General features: G+C 37.8%; 1 protein-coding gene across 3 annotated transcripts in view; it reads right to left on the bottom strand.

Annotated features, from left to right (window-relative positions):
• Positions 1–25,339, bottom strand: part of LUZP2 (leucine zipper protein 2) — a 261,711-nt gene that overhangs the window by 227,169 nt on the left and 9,203 nt on the right. The gene's annotated exons all lie outside the window — the stretch shown is intronic.

Below are 25,339 nucleotides of genomic sequence, written 5' to 3'. Positions count from 1 at the left end.
CATATGAATTATATTAAAACTTAAAAGGTTTTTGCTTATGTTGTCTCTTTTAAAGCACACTTCAAAAGATAGCTCGAGTAATGTGCCATTTTTCACCTCAAGTATTCCTACATGTCCACATAAACAACAACTCCCTCCTAACTGTAGGAGATAAAAATCCAAGCTACAAAATGAGAGGAACAAAGTAATTCAGCTTATTATTCACACCATCTCTCCACACACTGGGAGAAACCTGGAAACGTGCAACCAGCACATACAGACTTCCTGACCATTACTGTGCTCACAAAGGGCACCTATCAGCACCGCATTGTTAGCATTAGTAGTGATAAGGACTGAAAATCCAGTGTAGGTGCACAATGGTTCTAAGATTAATGGCTATTTTTTTCAGCATTGAAGAACTGATGGAACAACAAAGGACAAAAGCACCAATTAAAACCTTTTCAGTAAGATAACACAAAAATCCAGTGTAAGCAAGACTTCCCATTCTGATAATCAAGCCTGGACTATTCCTCTTGCACGATGTTTGACATGTACATAAGCATGCTATACCTGCAGTTTACTATTCTCCCTTGTTCTTAGAAAAGGTAGCCATACCTACCAGAAGAGTCAATAAGAAAAATATTCCTCAAAGCAGGCAAACCAATCAACTAAATCAGAAGTACAGGTTTTACAAGCAGCTTGAATAACAGAAAGATTTTAAGTGTTTCCTAATTCCTCAGAACAAAAAGACACCGTTGTCCATTCAGTGAAGTCTGCAAATTGACTATGGATACGGACTTTTTTTTTTTTAAATCAGGAGCTGAACAGGGTTTAATTTTTCTGATAGGACACAGACAAGACATGGGTGTTGATGTCCCCACCCACATCTCAACACTGACCGACTTTCCAGACCACAGCAAGCCTTGGACTGCTCCCGTGTTGTACAGGACAAGGCAGACAAAGCCTTTCTGAAGGCTTCTGGTGGGTTTCTAGACTCCTTTTAAGTTTAGGAAAGTGAAGCTTATAAAGCTGCACAGAGGATATACTGACAGAGCTCTTAGCACCTAAACTAAACATCATGGCAAAAAGCAGGTATGCACTTTAGAAAAAGCAGCAACTGTAAAAGACGTGGTTGGACAATTTGATGGCTCATTTCTCGGGCTGAAAATGTCAATATTCATGAAAATAAAAACATGGAACCACAACTCCCTGACTAAAAGCAGTATGTTATTCAAAGCGTATTATTACATACCAATGCATTTCCCAAGTTTATCAAGTTACACTCTTCCACATTGAAGCCACATTCACTGGGCTTTTTATTATTATTATTATTATTCATAATGAAAAATTCAGGTTAATTTTGAATGCCTTACAGCTCTTCCTTCACTGCCCAGTTTCTTCAGTGTCCTAGAGACTGTTAAAATATTTCTACAGCACACATTCTGCACCTCAATACAACTAATTTAAGAAAACACGAAACAAGTTCCCTACACTTCTTTCAACTATACTTATTAGAGCCAGAACTGTACTATTTTTGCAGCATTAGTGGTAGAAATGTGGTAGATGACACCTTAAGAAAAATCTGACAGTTTAGCTTTCTTCCAGCTACAAATAGAGCTAAAACCAGAAGATAATTCTTTGAAAGATAAACTCCTTCAGTCTAATCAAGTGCAAGGCAACAAATGTTTTGCCTTCAATTCTGATGTTAATTATTTCCAAAGACTTGTATTTCAGAGGAGGTTCAACTGCAGTTAAAAACTGTAAGCTCACCAGAAACTTTACCCAAGTTTCTGGCATAGTTACATAAACTATTTTTCTTTCATGAATATAAGTGAAGAATAACAAATTTTAAAAAGATTTTGGAAACTACTAAAATACTGGATGTGTTTGAAATTGTGTGCCAGTTTAATTGATGGAGTTCAAAACAGAATGATAAAGTCAAACTTGACTGAGGGAATATTGAGCCACGTACAAGCTGCAGTGAACTACAGATTATTCTGTACAGATTTCATTACATGTTGTCCTGGTTTCAGTTAGGACAGAGTTAATTTTCCTCCTAGTAGCTGGCAGGGTGCTATGTTTTGGATTAGGATGAGAAGAGCGCTGATAACATGCTGATGTTTTAATTGTTGCAGAGCAGTGCTTACACCAAGCCAAGGACTTTTCAGCTTCTCGCTCTGTCCTGCTAGCGAGCAGGCTAGGGATGCAGCAGGAGCTGGGAGGGGACAGACCCAGGACAGCTGACCCAAACTGGCCAAAGGGGTATTCCATACCATCTGACATCATGCTGAACAATATATAGGGGTGGCTAGCCGGGGGGGGGGGGGGGTGCAGCTGCTCAGGGATAGGCTGGGCATCGGTCAACGGGTGGTGAGCAATTGCATTGTGCATCACTTATTTCGTACACATTATTACTATTAATACTATTATTATTATTGTTATTATTTTTCCTGTCTTAATAAACTGTCTTTATCTCAACTCACAGGCTTCACTTTCCCATTTCTCTCCCCCATCCCAGAGAGGGAGGAGGGAGGGTGAGCGAACGGCTGCGTGGTGTTTAGCTGCCAGCCGGGCTAAACCACAACACATGTGTAGGTATAATAAAACCAATAAAACAGAGTTATGGTGAAGACTTATTCTAGAAGATAAAGGCTTACACAAAGCAACACACACACTTGTAAATGCCTGGGAATCAGCTTGGCAGGAATCACTACTCAAATAGCCCTGGTTTGCCCCTGGAATTGTATAGGATGACTCTAGAAATGCTGGGACCCTTCAAAATTCCTCCAAATGTTCACTTCTGCATTAGAAAAAATACTGAATTTACTCATGTTCTCAATACGAAAAGGGCACAGAGAAGTTCACATAGAATAAAAGCTTTGTCCTGCTTTGAAGAACTAGAAATTAGATTTAATCAAAGTTAAAAAACGGAATCAAGTCTAATACCGAAGCAACCTTAACTTCACGAGAAAAATCAGGGTTATCAGCTAGAATGAATTTTGATTACCTTTACCCTGTTGACAACATTGAAAAGCATGGTACTGTTCAGTACCTATTGTCAGGTTTACATGTCTGTACTTACGTTAAGATTTAAAATTTGGTCCACTCATTTAGATTTGATTTCACCTTTGGGAAAGTTCCAGACATTTCAAGTGCACCCCAGCTTTTCCAGCAGCTTTCTATGAGACGAGTCACATACCTCAAACACCATACCACGTGTAACCATTTATACATGAGCCATGCATAACAGCAAAGAAGCTTTGTGGAACAAAGTGTCCCAGCAGAATAACATCCTGAACAATCTGCCATCCTTTCACTAGTTATTTGAACATGATTAACATCCTTTTAATCTTATTTTTGTTTTTAAAATAAATATCACAATCTGTCTGTATACTGATAGGAGAGTACTGATAGGAGAGCCTCTGCATTTAAGTTAATTAATGGTCTCAAAAGCAAGAAGTCTAACGAGTAACTCAAAGTAAGTGTTCATTATTCAAACCATGCCTCCTAAGCATACTGGTATTCCTAGTCCTAGACCACTTGAGATAGGCCTGCCAAGGAAAGATTGCAAGTCTAAGATGCCAGAAGGCAACGTACAACTTAGATATTATGTGGGATGCACAACACAGTATTTCTCTGTTCGACAGATCTTCTTGGAATTCATTACTGCTTTTAAACTGACAGAGGAAGAGCCTGAAACAAGCTATGCATAGCTAGCAAGCCGCTCAGCCAGCCAGCTGCATGTTCACATAGTTTCAGTATAAGCAATATGATTAGCACACCTTATAGTTGAAGAAAGCTCTCTACTTCAACTCATTCTCTGAGTTGCTGAGATAGTGTAAAACTCAAAAAAATCAGAGGCCTACTTCCAATTTAAGATACAGCTCTCTAATAGACCAAGATCAGAACTAGCTTGAAAGAAACACCAACAGTCAAATTCAAGTTAAAAATTAAGCCACTTAAATCTAGGACCATGAGGATCTCAGTTCATCTGACACATTAGTCAGCATTCATCACAACTTACAGTATCACTGAGACTCACTGTATGAACACCAAAGATGTACTTTTTGCCACATTTGTGTTGAGAAGCTGAGCACGACCTAAGCTCAGTTTGACTCCCAGCAGACCATCTTTTAAGTCCCTTATACAGAGCCAAAAACCACTGCCAGAATGACATTGAAATATCCAACTTATACCTAATGAAGTTCCTCCCTGACTTTCACAGTGTATTTACCATAACCTCATAACAGCTTTCACAACTTCTTATTTTCTATTTTAAACCAAGCCATGTCCTTCTGGACATGACCTGGCAGCCTAAGAAGTATTTTTAGACCTATTTTATCCAAGATATCCAACAAACCAACAATGCAATGTTTTAAGCACTTTGAAAGGCATAGGCAAGCATTTCATACCAGGCAGTTTAGCCCCATGTATCTGAATTCCGTAGCTTATTTACATCATTACACAGCAAAAACTATTGTGAGAAAAAGCAGTACCCCCCCGCTTGTCACTGAAAGTAATTTGGGAAAGAAGTCCCCCTAAGGACTATCCAGAAGCTGTTGCCAGCTTTGATGTATAGCTTCTGCAGAAGTTCTCTGCTATCCTCACTCAATGCTATCAGCTCACAACATGCCGATCAAAGGAGAACTAAGGCCAGCAACTCCTGAAGAGAAAGGGGGTAGAGAGAAAGGACCATTTATTGATAAAAATAACCTTATTAATCAAAGCTTGTTCTTTAATTGGATTCAAAAGGATCTGGCACACATGAAATTCCAGAACTGTGCATTACTCAATAGAACCTTGCCAAATCGTTAATCAGTAACTCCATTCTCTTGTTTGGCATCATTACACAGAAGTAGTAGTTATCACTAGCTTTAAAAGACTCTTATTAGCTACGCTGTCTCAAGTCAAGGTTTTTTGCTTAGTTTTTCCCTTCTCTGCTCTTCTGCTTACTATCATTAAAATGACAAATTTAGAGATAAATGGACTTGCTTTCAAGTCCCTTACTATATAGGTAAATATCATTACTGAGGAATTCAAATATAGGATTAGCTTTACAGAATGTTTCTGCTATTAAGTAGTAATGTTTTAACACTTCTGTGATATCTTTACTGAAAAGTAATAGAGATATTTTACAAAGGCTAAGGAAGTTAACCACTAATATAGCTCAACACCTGAATCAGCAAAAATCCTAACGGTTGCAGTGGATCAGGCCTTAAGACATTAAAGCTCACTACAAAAAAGCTTTAAGGATTAAAAAGTTACAGGGATTATTCAGTGAATGCAGCAAGCTCTGAAAATGTTGGGCAATACAGAAACAGCATACTAAGCTGACACAACCAAACACTAACAGCACAAAATAAACTAATATTAAAAAGTTGCAGGTGGGTATATTGCTTTTCCAGGGAGACATTTACATCATGCTAACACAGATTTGGTCCTTCTTGCAGATAAACTCCCTCAAGTCTATATATCCTGGTTGCACATTAGACACGATAGCATATAACAATGTGAAGTTCCAGCAGTCCTCCCAGTTCTTTATTTCAGATGAGTTATATACACCATACTCCATTCAAATGAGTTTGTTGGCACCCATCACCTTCCTTAGGGATGAGAGTAAGGCAACACATTTTGCACTGGAATGAAACAGTTTATTCATTATCTGAGCATGGTTTACTCTTCAATTCAGTTACAGTTTCCATATTTAAAGCTCTTGGCAAATATTTCCCTGCCAGCTTTCTCCCAGCAGAGCCTCTGGTGCTAAAGACCAGGTGCTGCCAACTGGAAGCTCTCTCTCAAAGGAGACGATCACATGGGAAGCAGCTGGATGTACGAGTGCTGTAAGCAATGTACAGCGTGACAGCTCCTTGGAACGCAAGCCCACAGCACTCTGGTAACACTGGCAGACAGCAGAGCTCGAACTTTTTCAGACTGCAGAATGAACCAAGTGTTTGACAGGCATTAGTATGTGGTAGGGGCAGCAACTTCCCAATCAATGCTGTGAAAAGAAAATTGAAGCTACAAGCCCAGTTGCCAAAATAAAAAAGTATCAGAAAAAAGAGACTGAATAAATTCTTCCATATAGAAAACAATGTCCATAATAACATAAAAACAAATAAGAACTTTTAAGCATGTGAGATAAAATTCAACTATTAGATACTATGCTCTTCCAGCTGTTCTTGGGGGAAGAAACACAGCACAATTAACTCCCCTTCCTCTTGGTGCCCAGAAGGAAATGCAAGCCGTTCGTTAGCTGCACACAAAGCTGCATTTAAGTGACTGAAATAGCATTCACAGTCTTCCCAGCATTCTCCTTTATGGCACATACACATATCTTTGATTTCACAGAGAACAGCCTGCATTTTACTTATCAATTCCTCACTGATTAAGAATAACTCTTCAGATGTTCCAGCTAGCAAAAGTAATAAGAGGGCTGGGGGGTAAAAGGGAATATATAGAGAAAAGAACAGAGGGAAGAAGACCAAGACAGATGAGAAAATCAAAAAAATAAAAAGAACAAGTGAAGAAAAATAAGTTTCACTCAATTCCCTCAATGTGTGGATGTTACTCAAGGAATAAAAAAACCAAACCACCGCTTGCTAATGCTCCTCTGGTCTCATCTTCTCTATCTAGCTAATAACCATTAGAGACACAGTCTGCGTGAAGCAAGGCAGTCATTAGAAAAGTCTTAGTTTAAATGGAGAGATAAACTATGTTCCTTTTCTTCCAAAGAGGAAATCTATTACTGTGAGATTTATCCTAGCTCAAAGGAGACAGTAAAGACACCGTAAACATCTAAAGGTGGGTCTAAAGCCTTGCTGTAATTAATATTGGCAGGGAAAATAAGCATCCATGGAGGATAGCTCCATTTCTCACATACAATCCTGTCTCAGACAAAGATGCCTCATTTTCTATAGCATCCCTAAACCTAAAGCACGAACTCCACTAACTGTCTAGATAACTGGCATGAACTTAGTTCTGTATGTTGCAAGGGTCAGAAGTTTAAGCTGCAACTTTCGAAAAAAATAGTGGTTCAGCATCAGCAAGACAGAGGACTGAGTTCCTCTCACATCCCCATCAAGTTCTTCTTCCCAACATAAGGTCACATTTCATTCATGGAATAGTAGTGTTTGTATCACCTAACAAGATAATAGGCTGTAAGAACCAACTTTGCCCCGGGTGTTGGACCGATGATTTATGCTATCACTGCTGTTAAAAAAGAGCCATTTAAGGCACAGGTACACACTGTTTTACACTTATTTTATAAACACACATATAAACATCATTATATTAAAGTCACACTTGAATCCTAGAAGGGATAACGTAACAGAATTTTTTCAGCTGGTATTGTCGATGCATGCACTGGTGATGAACATTACACAAGACAGGCTGGAGACACTGCTTGAGGTGTGTAACAGTACTATGGGTACACCTTGTCCGTCTCCATACTCAAGAAACTCATCATGATGGTCCAATCTTTGTTTTAATTAACATGATGTGGAATGTTTTATCTGACTGTGGCTTGCCTTTCCAGTGTTGCAATGAATTCAGAGGTCTCTTCCTAAAAATACAAGTGTCCTCCCCCCCCAACAAATATATTTCTTTAAGTTCACTGACAGAGCTATCAGATACTGTAGGATCCACCTAATAATTTCAGACTACGTTTAAAGATTATTATTTTTTTTTAATATTACATACAAATCTTGTACATAGCAGGTTGTAACTTCAGGTTTTATAAGAGGAATTTTGGAAGCTCCTGAGTGCACGAAATAGTCAAGTCATTTTGGTGTTTTCCCTCTCAGTATCTTATCAAAGCATGGATAAGCTTTAGGTAATGAAGCTGTCTGTGCTCCAGAGATCAAGTTATGCACAGCTCCTTAGCTCATCAGATTTGATCACAGGTTACTTGTCAATTCAGATATATTCAAACTCATGTGGGAAACAACTAAAGATCAAAGTATTTTAGGCTGTTCACACATGTAGTAACTTCAGAAAACTACTTGACATAAGAGAAAAATGAATTACGAAGACTTCATAAACAATCATTCAGTCCATTGATACGTCTTTTCTTTCACAGTTGGTAGTACACCGATTTTGAAGGCAACGATGAAAGCCTCGTAGCACTTCTCTGCAGCCAGTCATGGAAAGCAGAAGGCTTGGAAGGCTAGTGATGAAAAGCCTCAGATTGCCAAGAAACTCTCATAAGCCTGCACAGCTCTGTTATAGTTCAAGAACAAAAAAGGTGAAAAATAACAGTAGCGAAGAGCCTCTCTGAACTTGCAGCAGACAGCCTATAACATGTTCATAAAAAGGGTATTATGCATTTCATCTGTTCCTATCGTCTCCTCCCTCTTCAGAGGTCATTTATCCCGGCAAACTTTTGCCCTCCCTTAACTGTCAATACATTTTCTACCTCTCTAAAGCTCTACTTCATTTTTACTGTGTTCAACACACTCACGTTCCCTACTCTGATCTTCATCTTCTGCTACCATTTCTCTCACATACATATACATACATTTTTCCTTCACTTACCCAGAGAAATTCTAATTACCATCAGGTCCACAAAGGCCACCACATATGGCAGCTCTACAGTAATACTACAGTTGTCATTACTACAGGAGGAAGAAAAAAACACATGCTCATCTCATAAAATATCCTAATATTGGAGCCTTTTTGTTCAGTGGCATTCAGACAAACTACAAAAGTTCTGTCTGAAGCAAAGTTAAAATATGGACCAAAAGTATCCTTCCCTCAGCTGTGAAGCTCTCCAGGTCTAGGTCAAGGCAGCAGTTAACTAACTGCTGAAGGGAGGACAACTTGCACATTCTGTCATCACCAGGGCTTCACTCACCATCAGCTTCCTCTTTCTGCAGCTACCACTTTTTTCTGCAGGATGGACTTGCAGTTGTCATCTGCAATTCTCCCACTGCAGCTAAGCCCAGCTGAAACACAGAGCGCAGAGGTGATGCCCACTCTTGTCCTTCAACTTCATCTCAGGAAGTCCAAACAGATCTCAAATCTTGTACAATGTGCTGTTCATCTAACACCTTTCTTAACACTGCATCTTCCTTATTTTCTCATTTGCCAATACGCATATTTGCAGCAAGCATCCTTAGCCTCTGTGACCATACTTCATTTCTTCCTTCTTCCAGACACTATTCACTATGACTGGGGACATGGGGGGCTGAAAACAGGGGAAGATGAGTGGAAGACAACACTATTCTTCCCTACCACTCTATGGAAACAGAAGACCCTACAGAACCTTCTCTCTAATGAAGTAGTGCTGCCTCCAGGGGAAGAAAAAAATCATGAAAAAGGTAAAGTTTTCCTTAGCAGTGCTAGGTACAGCTCACACGTAGACTCGCAACCTTTAGCTGTGCCATCTAGTTAAGTCTCTGGATCAGACACTTATTTCTAAAGCACGTATTTTTGCCCAGCCCATATTTTATTCACTACTTCTCTATAATCTGGGAAAATTTTTTACTAGATCTGGCATCTCACCCTGATTCTCCATTGCAAGCAGTGAAACAGAATTCATTTAATTTCTTAGCACTGTACTTTCTTTTGTCAATAAATTACTGCTGCTATCGAACAGAGGCCTGGCTGTCTTCTTCACTGACCTTTTGTTGCTTATAAATTTCTTATTATTTACCATAACCTTCTCTGCAACCTTCCTTTCATCTTTCACCTTTGCTTTCTGTATTTTTATTCTCCTTTTGAGTCTTTTGATTCTGCAGTATTTTTAGTCCTCTCTAGTTCTTCATTTATAGCAGCAATTTGGCTCTTGATTTTTCAGGTTTTTTTTTTTTGTTTGTTTTTTAAACATGCATGTACATGTACTCATGCATATATATATATATATATATATATATATATATAAAATTTATTATTTTCTCAGCTCAACTGGAAAACTCAGAGCATGGCAGCACAGTAATCAGAGTTCAAGGACAAAATGTTTTCATTGTAACTGAAATTTGTTTCTCATTAAGGGTGTTTTTATGTTTAGTAATTCTGGTGTATCCCAACGCAGAACCCTCCAAGCTTTTTCAGTACCTTTAACTGTGGTCAGAAGCAAGAAACAGTCAAGTATGATGTAAAAGCTGAAATTCCATGACAAACTGAAAATGGGTTATATAGCATTACTCAAAATGTCCAAACACAGAACCAGTGCAAATGAGAACAGTACTAGCTCTCCACATGAATATCAGTTCTGGTGTTGACACTTCAGTCTACTATTACATACAAGTTCATTTTCTATATACTCAACATATCCTGAGCATCATTCTAATGTTAATGGAATTAATAATTTTAATAATTAATAATGACTTATTTCTGTCAAAAGACAGAAAGGTTCTGAAAATAGTTGCATAACCTCAAGTTTCAACTGCAATCCATTAGAATCGGGGGTCCTCAAGGATCCCCAGGATAACACTCCCTACAAACAGACCTCCTTTTTAAAGGAGGTTATCACTCCTTACACAGATAATGGAACTTGTGAGCGACGACCAAACTCCAGGACTTGCATAGCTGTGGTCAAAAGAGCAAGCAGTGTCAAGCCAAAGAATATATATATTTGGCCAAGGCATAAGGACAAGAATCAGTTTTATGCTTGTTTAGAATCTTTTAAGCTTCATGTTTTCACTACCAAAAAACCCATCATACAACCAGGTGGTAACAACTACATTAAAATTCACAACTTATGTAGCTAAACCTTTATACAAACCACCAAAGAGCTACACACCACGTGAGGAAGCTTCTGAGACAGATACAAAACATCAAGATTCTAATCAAAAGCTTTTGATCTGCTGCAATTTCGAGTGTAGTGCTATATGAGAGGCAACAACAGACCTGAATACTACCTCAGATAGCTAGTCCTAGTAGAATCCATTTTTACAACTTACAGAATTGGACATAAAAAACAACTAAGTCAGGACTATAAGAATGTGGACTGATTTTACACAACATGGTCTACAGATATTTTTAATTCATGTTTCAGAGAAACAAGTTTTAATTTACTAATGCCCTGCATGTTAGTAATAACGGTAGCAAGATTAGTTTTCCATCAAGAATGGATACCTAACCCATCCCCCAAAAGATAACTGTGCACTCCTTCCTTTTCCCGTATCTTTCCTGCAGCTGCCCTGATAAGAATGAACTATTCCAGCAACATATGTTCAGTTACTACAGAGACAATGATTGTTTGAACAACTGCAAAATATTTAACTGGGATTTTCATTTCTTCCTTTATAAAAAGCAGTACAAACCTTGGGGCTATTGCATACTCTTTATGTATATATATATATATTTTTTTTTTAAACTATGATACTAGGAGATGCATAATGCAATAAAATACATGGCTCTAAATACTAAACACTTATTCTGCCTACCAAGAGCACAAAACCCACCATTTTTATAAGAAAATGGAGAGCTATGATGAAGACAGCTGAGAAGGAAAGAAGCTGATCAAGTTCACAGTATCCTGCACCCCCAGCCAGGTATCAGTCTATTGGATTCCTCTCATTAGCTTAAAAATCTTCAACTGATGAAAAGAATTTTTAATAAGATGGACCTGCAATCTCAAAAACAAAGCTAGTAGTAGTATAAATGGTTTGGTTCACAAAAGGCTGCAACAAGGGCTGTTAAGAATGACATGTAGCTCACCTGCCGAAAACACATGCCCTGAGGCTATGTTCAAGCTAAGGATTCAGTCAGGAGATCTGCATGCTTTTACTTTTCTATGAACTCAGCTTCACACAAAGCCACCTGAAACATTACTTTTTATGACGAATTATTTGGAGCATATCTCAGTTACACATGCTGTATGTTTGCATGTCTACTAAACCCTATCTATATACCTGACACGGCAGAATTCATCCTCTTACATCAGTGTTAAGTGGCATCTTGCTCAACTTATTCAAATACTCCAAATACAATCATCAGACCACTGAGCTCAACTCTTTATTTAAATACAGGGCACAGCCGAGACTGAGAAGCAGGGTAAATGGACATAATATTTTTCCCTAAACTTACAAACCAACATTTATGTGTGTGTATATATATAAATGTATATAATGTATATATAAATGTGTATTATATATAACATATAAACGTGTTTATATATACACGCATACATGAAGTGTCTTAAAATGGAATGCAATAAGAAAAAAATAATCCACAAATTAGCTAGGTAAAGTACTTAAACTAGGTTTACTTTTAACCTCTCTTGACCTAATATCCTATATTGGCTGTTCAGTCTTATTTATAATTCCTGAAATTGACACCCGCATTTCTCAGGAAAACAAAGTTGTCTTTCAGATGAAAAAACATTCCTTTGCTTCTCATCACACAGGGCATACTAATCCAAGTGTTCTCCTCCCTGTTCACACACCCCTCTCAGCATTTCATTAAATCCCATCCTACCAGGAAAAGTTCACACAAGAGAGCACAGGAACCCTTCACCAGAGCTCAGAATAAAGCTACTGAGTACAAGTCTAAGTAGATATCCCTCTCCACAAAGAGTTTCTACAAAAGGAAATGCAACTGTGCTAGGGGCATCTTGGTCCACATATCTCCCCCTTAATTGGAGCTTCTGAGACAAGTCTGCTACTTGCTCCCCACCCATTCTTCCATTCCACTACTGAACTCAGGATAGCATTGCAGCCCGAAAACCCTCACACAGTGAAGGTGAAGCTCAGGGTCAAAGCTGAAGAGCAGCTCACTATCTCTAGGCCCACGTTAAACAAAGCATGCTAGCCAGCTACACTAAATGAAAGATGCCCTTACCTGAAGTGATTTCAACTGCATCCCCCTTGCAACTTTTAATTCAATAGACTTCCCAATTTACACAAAGCACAAGGATGAAGTCAACTCAACATATACACTCATCACTATTTACTTTTTTTTTTTAATCTAGACCACCCATCAAGCTTTCCCAAGTCTCAGAGATTTTGATTTATTTACCTGACAGTCACATAATCTGAATTTTTCCTGAAATTGTCAGAGTGTAAGATGGGAGCTGCCTGTAAAACTATCTGGAAGAAGGACCAAGTACTAATCATATGATTTACTTATTATGAATTTATATTGCCTCAAAGAAATTATATCATGGAATACAGGAAAAGAAAACCCATGTTCAGATGTCCAAGCTCCTGCAACATAATCTTCACTTCCTTCATTGCAGATATGGCTAATCAGCAGGGGAAAAACGCAGAGGACTAAGCAATGCAAGGGTTGGGAAAAGAATGAATACTGGGCTAAGTCAGAAACCAGAGACACTTCCCCAGTGCAAATGAGGTGATGCATAAGCATGGTCAGAGCAGAACCTTTTTTGATGGAGAGGCTTAGTCGCTACAATAACAACTTGCACAAATTTTATTGCTTTCTGAGTAGATCCCTCACCATCATTCTCTTTGCACTAAATTTGAAAGGAGAGTCAATATGAAGGTAGCAAACTTAATTAGCTCATTGAATATCCAGGAAACCTTCATTACTACTCAGCCACACAAGTCATTTCCTACTGAACTGGTAACATATAGGAAATCAAGCAGCCAAGAGCTAGCCTTTTTACCAGAAAATCTAATCCGCAAGTGTTTTGCGAATTAATTGTAGGACACTGCCAGAGTATGTTAACATGAGTTCCCATGTCCTTCTGCATTTGCTAAACACATCGCAGCAGAAGAAACACAAATCGCTGCTCATCCCTAGGAACAGTTGTTAGAGCGAAGGCCGTGGCAGGTTCTGAATACTACATAGTACTATTTAGAAGCTTATATCATTAAAAGGCAAAAGTGTTAGGACAGACAGCACTGAACACCACAGGTTCAAATCCAGCTCAGAGCTGTCTTCATCAAATGCCATCCCGAGACCGAGAACAAGTCTCACCCTTCAGTTTTAGCAAGATCTCCATTTTCATTTATCAGATATACTGCAAACCCTGCTTAACACAACCTATAAAAATATCAGAGATTTAAAAGAACCTTTATGATTTAAAAATCTCATCTGCCATATCTGCATATCAAAGGATGTTCTGCTCCCCCCCTTCTCCCAATGAACAGTCCTCCTTAGTTCAGTCTTGCTTGTGAAATATACCAGAACAATTCCCATGGGGAAGGGTAGCCCTCACCCATCTCACACTTGCTTTCAATATTAGTCAAACTATGTATCTGCTCACAAGCAAAGTTGTTTCCTGAAATGGCTCTGAAAAACCTTAGGTCTTTTAAAGAAATTTACTAAGATTAATAGACCACAAAACCATTTAGTCTAAATTACATTAGAAAATGAGTAAATCAGTCAAGCAATTTTGTAAATTTGGTCTTCTAGAAAGCACATAGTACTACATTGCAGGTGTTTCTCCCAAAGACAGATGCAGGCAATTGTAAATCATCTAACTATCAAAAGGTAGAGATCAACTGCCATGATTTTCAAGTAATGTTTTAAATACTTGTCAAAAAGAGTCTCAAAGAATAATTTAGCTTCAAACAGACCCGTAGACGTCATCTATTCCAACTCACTGACCCTATGTAAATTGCAGAAGATGGAGCTGTATTTGCCATGCACATTTAAATACAGCCTGTTCAAGTCTTCAGGGGTCATTGCCAGACTTAATTGAACAGTAATTAAAGTTTTCCTGCAACATTAATTTTCTTGAAATCTTTTCAAAGTTACTGAGAGTAATAACTTCCAAGAAAACTTGAGAAATACTCCATGAAGTGGGAGAAGATGACTAAAGTAAAAAAAAATCAGACTAAGGTTTGATTCCTGACTGCAGGCTTTGACCCTCAAAAAAAAGAAAAAATCAATTTCAATCTGCTGGACCCAGATACCTGTTCTTTTCCTCTTTTTTCCTGTTAAGGGAACAGAGAGAGGTTTAGTTCATAAATTCTTCAGAAGAGAAAATGTCTCAGTATTTTGTACAATGAACTCTGCTCTAAAAGCATCTAATTATTAACATGCTGTCTATTACCATACAGTACACATAGTGTATTTGATTCATTACTTGGTTATTATGCTTCTCACTGAATACCTCAACTACAAAAAGCACCTAGATATCCCAGGAGCATAAAGCTACAGGCACTCCAGTGCTTGGAACCAGGATCTTTTTCACCTACTTTGAAGCCATCACTCACTTAAAGCTCACAAATTCTAAGAGTTCTAGACTGAAGGGAGATGTTGCAGAGAAGGGGGTGGTAAATTAGACATGTTTGCAGCGCATACAGGAAGAGTACAATGTTCTGTTAACTGCTGTGGAAAGAGTGCCCTTTCAAACCTGACCAGATTTATGTATTATAAAGTAGTATGGAACTATTCTTTCATTAACAGTCACTAAGACTATTCGTCATAATTGCTGGTGAGCACCAAAAATAGCATGTAGAGTACCTTAGAGTCTGCTGCATATATCATAGCCCAGTTTCTTCCTCTTGACTAACATAGCATACTATAGTAATTTCATCAACTCGAATTATTTATTTATTTTAAACCAAGGCCAGAAGTTGACTGATAACTTCTGTCAATTACTTAATTTTGCTGAACAGCTTTTCCTATCCACAAGTTTTTGTTCATTCTGTAGCTCTGGTTCGAAGTATGTTCAGAAGAACCCTACTTTCTGGGGCTTCATCTAATCAGTGGCACAAATATTTTTTTATTTTTTTTTCTGAGCATGTGTTAGGGCTGATCAGAGAAGCTTATTTGCTATATATCTAAATATAATAAATGAAGTTTTATCCAACTCAACAGGATTCTAATCCACTCATTCTCAGGACTAAGCAATGCAGGTCTTTATACTCCTCCTAAAACAATAAATGCCTCTTCAAAAAATAAACTAATTAACTGTGCAAACCTTCTCCCTGCATGAATAACTTGGGCAGGTAATTAACTTAGGCACTTCATTTTACTTTTGTCCTACTTCTTGCAAACAGTCAACAGTTCTTGCAAGTGAATGCTGAGTCTTAGCATTTATTAATCTAGACACACAATTCTGCTGGAAAACGACGTGCACACGTCTTTGGGAAAGATTCAGAGTACTGTTCATCATGGGGCAATCCAAACCCAAAGAAAGCCACAAACCCTCATGCTGCAGCTGAAGTTCTTTTGGCCTTTTATTTAACCAGGTCTTTAACAGTCTACACCTATGCAAGAGCAGGATGGGAATCGGTTTTGTCATGCATGATGAAATCCAACAGCCAACATTCAAGTAGATAGCCTAAAACAAGCCCAACTTTGTTTGTAAAAAGGACAAGATGAACAAATGCTACATTTATGAGTAAATATAAGGTGTCTTAAGATGGCATGCAAGACTAAGCACTTAACTCTAGATTTATATATGTAGATATAGAAAGACTGTTTGATATTCAGCCAAAACAGCTTTGGCATGATACTACTATAGAAGACAGCAAAGTGAAAAATATTCATATAAAAACATACAATATGGTTGCATGTTTGTCTATTTGCTTGCCAATTACTCTTGGTGAGAAGGTGCATACAATACACAGCTTTCCTTGCTGTGTTAAAATTTTATACCATGCATTTAGGTATAATATTGCTGTCTGACACGTAATCAGGGAAATACCTAAATGTTACCTTGACAAACCATAATAAAAAGAGACTCTCAAAGTTCCTATATACCTTGCTTCTTCCACTGTGCAGGGACCACTTTTCACTTTTTACATATTTTAACGGTACTTAACATTCATGCAACTCCTATATATGTTGCTGAAAACAGTTGCAAATGGTAACCAAATCAGAGGGAAAGTTGCGTTTATTACACACTTTATACAACCTCCATAACACCATTCTGCTTTCTCATAACGACGGAGGAAGTTTGTTGTTCCTTTGAGAAGCAGGAGTCACTGACTCATCCGTCAAGCATAGGATGCTTGTCCAACTCTTACCCTAGCTGAACTGATAGTATGCCAAATCCAAGGGAAACACCCTTGACTGGATCCTCAACCTCAGATTTGTGTGATCGCTGTGATGGTAACCTGAATCTCTGCTGCTGAAAAATCCTGAGATGAATCTCTGTTGATTGAGCAAAAGCTCTCTGGTAGCTTCTCCATCTTTAGCTGCTTCAGCATTCTACAAAACCCCGACAGATGTACACACTCTGAACGAGCCAGGAAAAAAGTCTCCCAGTCAGCTCTGCTATCAGGGACTTGGAGCTCTACTTACACTATCTCAGCTATGCATCAGAAGTTGCGGCTCAAGATTTCACTCTAACCCTTCAATTGAGATTTAAGGCACCATTCCTCAGAGCATTTCTCAGTGGAAATAGGATGTCTACAATTGTAATTCTTCTTGCATCACCAATAGGTATATTTTGCTTCAACTGAAAACAGCCTGAAGCAAAAAAGAGAAGCCAGTGACATCTCTTCTGCTACTCCTTCCCTCTGCATAAGAGTCTTCAATTAAGCACGAAAAAATTACTTTCTAAAGCTAAAATAAAACAGATACGGATTCTGCACCTCCATGCTTTCTGTTATTAGCAGAGGGTAAGAACAGCAGAAGGTTATCATCATTGGTGAAACACAACAACCCATGTATTTAAACTGAATGATCCTCATATCACTTGCAATTCACTTGTTTTTTCTTGGTTAGCAGCAAGATTATGGTAGCTGTAAAATTCTCTATTAATACAAAAAGGAGAAAGGTCACAAGAAGAATTACCCTCAGAACTGTGAGGTGGTGATCCAAATATCAATGTGCTTGACAGGAGACAAATGAAATGAAGCACAGGTGAGATTTGAACGGCAACAAAAAAAAGTTTTGCAAGTTCTTGTGAACTTAAATTATAGGCTGACAAATTGAGAACAGGACCAAGTATCATAGTCCAAGTAGTCCCATTTTCCCATTCTCAACCAGAACACTTGCAGGTTTACTACACAGTCAAACCCTGAAATTCAGGTCAAGGCTAATCTACATCTCTGCTTTCCCTTTCCCAACCTCCTCAGACTCCCACCTTTCTGAAAAATCTCTTGCCTGGTTACAACCAAAGAAGCATCCAATAGATTAACCAACCAGAGCAACTTCAAGTCATCTCAGTATTACAGTCATCTCAGCAGCAGCTGAAAACAGCGTTTAAATTCAATCTGTTAATTCAGTTGTCATTTGGGAGCAAAAAAACATTTGGAACTGCACAGTAACCAAATAGACTCCATATTTATGAAGTTAGTCTATTGACAGTGGGAGAGCTTCAGGTTTTATCCCATTTGTTTTATAACTGGGCACAGATACAGATTCACTCTCAAGTCCAATGACATTGTGGGAATAGTTTATAAGTTATTAAGAGATGCAGACTTGCACAGATCTGTGACAAGATTTCTTGCACAACAAAGCTAGAAAAACCTCTTTCTTGCTTTTTCTTTTGCTCTTTCTTTCTGCAAGTTGTAGCTACAGAGCATTTCAAGGAATTAGCTATATCAGCACATCTAAGTTACTTCAGAGAAACCACGGAGAATCAAGTTCACTTGGGTGCAGACGGCACAGCCCATCAACAGTTGCAGCATGGTAGCTCAGAGAACTAATAACTCAAACCAGCTTCACTGCTGCAGGACAAGCTTTGAAAGCCTTTAAAAATTGGAGAATGTTATGTAATTTACATTCTGTATTCTTCTTTGAAAACTGGCTCAGTCATTTACTACTGAACAATTACTAGGTTTGAGCATTTACACTTAGTATTTTGATGGGCTGCTTTTTAATTACAGCAGAAAGGATCAAAAAGTAACAGTCATTTATTACAACAGCACTCAAACTGACAAAGCAAGTTTCTTTGGTACGGCATTACAGCTTATAAAAATGCTGAGATCCCTCTAACAGTCTTAATTGAAAATGCAGAGTACACATACTTAAACAAAAAGTATTTTTAATTACAAGGAGCTCAGATTACATATGCTTTATTATTATTATTAGCTGAGCCATTACTTGAGAATTCAGCAAGTTAAAAGCACCACAAAAAATGTTTTATGATCCACAACGGTGTATCATGTATTAAAGAAACAAATGCTGCAGCAAAATATGACTTCTACAGTCAGAAACATCTATTGAAAGTTAACTATGAAGTTTTAAAATACAAGCCCATGCAAGCCTGGCTGAACACCCTTTGAATCAGAGGTGAATCTGTTCCATGGGCTAGTAAGTTCTCCATGCATTAGAAGATGAATATTTTTACTACAAGATGAACATGTTTTCTTTGTTTTGTTTAAAGGCCCTTGAAAAAGTATCAACCAACTTCAAGTTTTATCCAAGCTATTAGGTGAACATAATATGCTTTAAGGATAACTACAGCTAACAAATAATATGCCAACTATGCTAAACTTACTACTTTGACACATTTCCATTTTTGGAAGCTTTTCTTACATAAGGGTTGAGGGTGCTTAAAGAAGTCCTATGATTTAAAAGGGCGTATTTCACCTTCAAAGTCTGATATTTAAATACTGTATACGCATTAGCACATTGTTCCTCGTTACGTAGTAGGACATTTGTAATCAATTCTGTTACTTGACATAGCATTTCCATTGTAAATCCCTATTACTATCTGAGGATTATTTCACACCTTTTTCATGAAATTCCTGGCAATAGAGAGATCAACATTTGACCTTGACTGAATGCAAAGGTAGTTGGAGACAGTTTGAGACTGCACTTAAACTTTGGGATGGGTGAAGAGTGCAAAGAACAACTAAACCAACTTCAAACTCTCCAAATATGCATATTAACCTGTACAATTCCATGAGTCTAGAGGAACAGATCATAATGCAGAGTTCAATTTCCAAAATTTCATTGGCTATTTTCAGAAATAACCAGCCTTCAAAGAATATACAAGTAGTAGTATCGTGCTGTCAGTTTTATTTAGACACTCACAATTTTATTTAGATAATATATTCCAAGAGGAGGTAAAAGATATTTTCATTAGCAAAATTATGCTATACTGCTCTGCCTTTACAATTATATCTATGCAGGCCTCCCAGTATAAAGGTCATAATGCTTAACTTTCAGTCACTAACGTCCACATAAAGAGCTCACTAGGAATGATTTCGCCAGCTCTGGAAGCTCAAAGAAAAAGAAAGAAAAAGAAAAACTACAACAACAAAAGCTACAACAACTCACTCCATGAGTTGAAATAGTTGCAGACCCATTCTGCATATTGCTATGGATGTTCATATCAGCATGTTTCTCAATCTCTGTATTGAGAGGCTTCTCTTCCCTTCAATGCTTTTCTATAATTGAGAGTCTGTACCTTCATCATTCTATTGCTATTTCAGTTTTTATATAATGAGTACAAGTACTGCGTATTGGAACTGAAGTCACATTCTAGAAATTCACAGGAATACAAGGAAAGTTCTCTCTAATGGTTTACAATAAATAATCTTGCTCAAGGCAATATGATGAAATTTACACTTTCAGATAGACGCTCTAAGAAAACCCGGCCAAATCCTTAGGTACTGCAGTAGCAGCAGTCTAAATTAACGGTTGAACAACAGGTCAGAGTCCTTTTTTCACCTATGATAATTATAGCAAAGCTCTTCTGCTTTGCTCTGTCAGTGCCTTATCATACAATAACCCTCCTCCCACTACTAAGTTTTTAGTAGAGGTAGGAAAAAAATAAAAGATTGATAGTGCACCAACTCCCCACCACCACTCGCCCTTTTCATTGTTCCCATTCCCTCCCATCTCTATGATGGAAATAGCTGTTAGAAACAAGGCAGGAATTACAGTAATTAGAAGAATTACCCATTTCAGCCTAGCAAATATTCAGCATACTATAAACATAAAAATCAATTGTTACCCAATACTTGCTGAGCTTCAGAAGTAATTATCTCCAAGCTCTTTTTCTCTCAACCTTCCTGCATTATCTCATGACAGGGTGGTGACAAAATTATGTCAGCACCATCTTATTTCATATCATCTTGGGCAACAACAACGCAAAAACAGGTAGAAAACTTCATTCCAACAAGCTGGACAGGGATGAATAAGAGTCAGAAGGTAATTAAAACTAAACAGGAGAAAACATCAGTAAGAATTTTTAAGTTTTTCATCTGCAGGCTACTTTTCCTTCATTTAGTTTTGAAACATGGCTGTTAACCTATCAACTTTTTCCCTCTAATTCTTATTTACATAGAACACACAGCACATATACATGGAAATACAAGCTGTGTCATTAAGAGGAGGCTTAAGCATTACTGAAAATGGAGAATTAAATTACTTGGAATTTCATGTTTAGAGCTGATTAAAAAAATGAAACTATTAGTATTAAGTACCAAACGACTTATCTTCTCAAAAATTAGCCAGTGGTAATTCCAGTTCAAAGTCAATATATATTCCTTGATCAATGTACCTATTTAACATAGAGAAATAGGTTATTATGTTTAAAAATAAAACAAACTGCATACAGATTTATACAAGCATACTATGAAATCAGCCAATCAATCGCTGCAAGTTCCTGATGATGGAATACTATTAATAAATATTACAACAGTTGAAGCGTCTAAGTCTGAGCATTGAAGAAGTCAGAGGACTGACAGCAGCTATGTCACAAAAAAGATTTTAGCTTGATCCAAATCAGAGGAGCTGCACATCTGATCATCCTCTTGCTTCATCTGCCTTCATCGAGAACCATCATACGATCCTAACATAACACAGTACAGACATCTTTTCAGATGGAGCTCACACTGGCAGATTTATGCTTTTTTCTAATTCACAATTGATCATAAAGCAACGCTACAGGAATCATCTGACTTGTTAAGGAGAAGTTTATAAGCAAGAACTTCTCTCTTAGTTTTTCTCCCAATGTTTAAGCCAAAGTCCCCAGACAGGATTCAGACTCATGACAATCACTAACTTGATGACAGCTTCTCCCTGTGTACAGGGTGTACTAAATCACTGGTTAAAAGCAGCTACCTGCATAGATTCACAACTAAATCTTCTGACCTACAGTACTTTGCTCACTGAGTTTTGAGCTATACAGAAAGGAAAATGAAAGCAAAAATAAAGACTTAAAAAAAATCATCTGGTTTTGTTTTTTTCCCTGCAAGCACATCATGCCATGTGCAAAATGATACAGATGGAAATTCATTCCGACTGCAGAAGCTTAGGACCTGGGAACTTGTATCTGCTTCACATGACTGCAAACAAATTCAAGGAAATAAAAAGCTTTCAGAACTGAAACACATGTATCAAGAAACACATACAAGTAAATCAGGGCTTAAGATGTATTCTTTTCCTTCTGGTTCTTCAAGGAAACATTCATTTCATTAAAAAAAAGCTCAATAGTTAGCCATTTTTTCCACCAACAGCCTTGCATTAAGCAACAGACCTTCCAGAGCTGAAAGCAACCAACACCTCTTAAGGCTACTGTTCCACAAGCAGAATACTGTTTGCAACGTTCTGCAAAAGACAGTTCTGCAATGACTTTTAATACAGCAGAATTCTTGTGAAAAAACACCATCTTGGATTTGACAGATTGTTTTGCACCACCTCTTGTATACAGCCATGTAACTGAATAAAAGGAAAAAGCCCACTGGTTCCCGTTTCTTCAGCAGCTGGATTAACATCAAAAGATATTTATATGCAGTTTGGTCAATAACACAGTGTTATATGGACGCAGCTATTGCAAAGGATTAGTTCTACAATATTTTCTTTTGCAATTGTACAATATACAACACTAGTTCCTTCTATACAGTGAAGAAATTCTCTATCTATTTAGGACACATCACAACCTCATTTGTTAGATTGTTATGATCTGGCACTCCCAACTATTTTTTGTTGGGAAACAAAGATGGGTCTCCTGTCTTGTTGGGAGAAGAACACCTGGTGTCCAAATAGTTATTTTGCTTTCTATTACCACCCTGTCCATTTTCAAGTGACCCACTTACAAATCCCAGTAATTTCCAGTTTGTCTGACTAGCATTTAACAATTTTCATGCAGCTCCCTGCTGTTCAAGCCTAAGCAATCGTTTTTGCCACTGAGGAGCTCCCCTTTCTGTAAGTGAATTACAGGCTTTGCTTCAGACAATGTAGAACAAGAGGAAAAAATCCTGTCTTTTAGTCTAATTATATACTTTCCGTGCTATAAGAGTTTTTGTTCCTCCTTTATTGGGCATTCATATAATGAAGAGCAAGGTGAAGGAGTATCATCCAGAAAAATCCTTCTATCTTCTACAAAGCCATTTTCACATATTCCTTCAGCACCCTCATTCCTAATGAGGGATAATGACATTTAGATGCATTTTGTCTATAAACACTAATAGGACTGTAGCTCAAGTGCTGCCGTAGCATACAGGAAAAACTCAACCTTCTCAGCCTCCTAGAATATTCTTCAGTATACAGTCTGCAACTGCCGTGTTGTTTTTTTTTCCCCACCTGTTTCCTCATACTGTCTCCACTTTCCTAAATATCCTGGTTTTCCTCAGTTGGTTCTTTACAGGAAGAATTCTGATTATTCATCTAACATAACTTCAGCAGTAATGTGAACTTGATCATAGGCTTTCTTGGTGATACAAAATGACCTGCTCATGAGGTCTTTTCTTTCTGTGCAATTTCTTCCGGACTCAAGACCTTACTTTCTGCAGTAACCTAAGCTGCCAACAAGCTAAGGGGAGGTACACAAAAACAATTTAAAGTTACTTAACATTGTATAGCTCACTTCTGATTACTCTGATTATTTTTTTTTCTAAGTATTATTGCACTACTTCAAAAAGAAATCCTGGCCTTTTATTTTATTTTTTTTAGGACCAGTTGAGGCCCTGGAGCAGCTTGCCCAGAAAAGCTGTGGATGTCCCATCCCTGGAGGTTTTCAAGGCCAGATGGGTCCAACCTGGTCTAGTACAAGGTATCCCTGCCCATGACAGGCGGTTGGAACCAGAAGGTCCTTCAAGGTCCCTTCCAATCCAAGAGACTCCAGGATTGTTATTCTGCTGCCTGAATATAATCACAGAATATGACCGTTAGTACCCTCATATCACTATTTTACCATCCATAACAAAAATACCTACTCAAACAACTACAGGGCAGAGAGAACCTACAGATCAGAAGTCCCACAAACATCTGCAACAAAAGAGCTATCTGGGAGAGAGAAACCTTCATGATAAACATCTACTGGTTAACTCCTTCCCTTCCCGCAACTGAAGTAATTTGTTCAATGAGTAAAACCATAACACATGCAAAGTCCCACTTGGCATCATTCTGAGTCATGGGTAATAAAGCAGAACTTAACACAAAATCTATCAAGACTTTTTACAACAAGCAAAGCACATTCACTAAGTAAATACCATAAAATGCCATGAGTTCCCGCAGACCTTCCTTTAAGGCAGGCACCAGTAGTGCCACTACGCACAGTTGAATGCCCCCAGGAGGAGTAAAAAGGGAGAACTCTATACCCAGTTGCAACCTGAGGCATACGCAGGGGTATCACTGCTTGCCAAACACAGCTTTCAGAGATAAGAACCTGAACATACATGCAGAAGGTGTAAACTACTGAGTACTCTTACCTTCATAAGCATGCTATCCCTAACAAATTTCATTTAGGTGCCAAAATGAAATGCAAAGGTATTTTGAAGGTGTCTCAATCTGCTTTCTTAGCTCGAATGAAACAGCAGGACTCCCTGATTTTGAAACCTTCTTACTGATTTATAACTAAGAAGAAATCTACTTAATGATTTGTAGTTTTGCATTTCCATCCAATAGGACTTTTCTGGGAAGTTTTCTGAACACTATGACCTTGAAAAATATTTTCTCTTACTGAAGCAGCACTGCATCTCAGAAAATGTCTATTTTGATACTTAATTATAAGCAGGGTTCTAGAAATAGTACGTCTCATTTACGAACCTGATTACAAGAACAAAAATTTTCATCCTAATTTTGACTCCATATGCTGGTATTTTGAATGTTTAACAGTCAAGCCTTCTGAAGCAAGCATATAAAACAAAACAATTGATTCATAGAAGAATCCATACCAATAAAATGATACCTGAAAACCTGTAGCTACAACTTGGGTGGACAGATGTTGCATTTCAGTAGTTTCAATTCATCATTAAATACTGAGGTTGTATTTAACTCGATATTTTAATTCATTTTAGAATAATGGGTTCTTTCTTAAGTTGAACAAAAAATCATTTTTAATATATTTTAGTGAAATATATGGTTTAACGAACAAGATCTGAATAAGAGTAGTATTGAGCGCACATACCATGCCAAAACTGCAACTGGTTTTACCATACCAGCACGTATGAAGGAATTCAGATACGTAGCTAGAAATTTAGGGTTCAAGCAAGGCAAAGGCAGCACTCTGAGCACATGACCAACAATAAAGGCAAACATCACGGTGTTTTTTCTGCATATTGAGGAACCAGGAACTAGCTCTCAAACACCACATTGT

Source organism: Cygnus olor, chromosome 5 (genome assembly GCF_009769625.2).
Source record: "Cygnus olor isolate bCygOlo1 chromosome 5, bCygOlo1.pri.v2, whole genome shotgun sequence".
Classification (NCBI taxonomy): domain Eukaryota; kingdom Metazoa; phylum Chordata; class Aves; order Anseriformes; family Anatidae; genus Cygnus; species Cygnus olor.
This window is presented reverse-complemented; position numbering and strand designations above follow the sequence as displayed.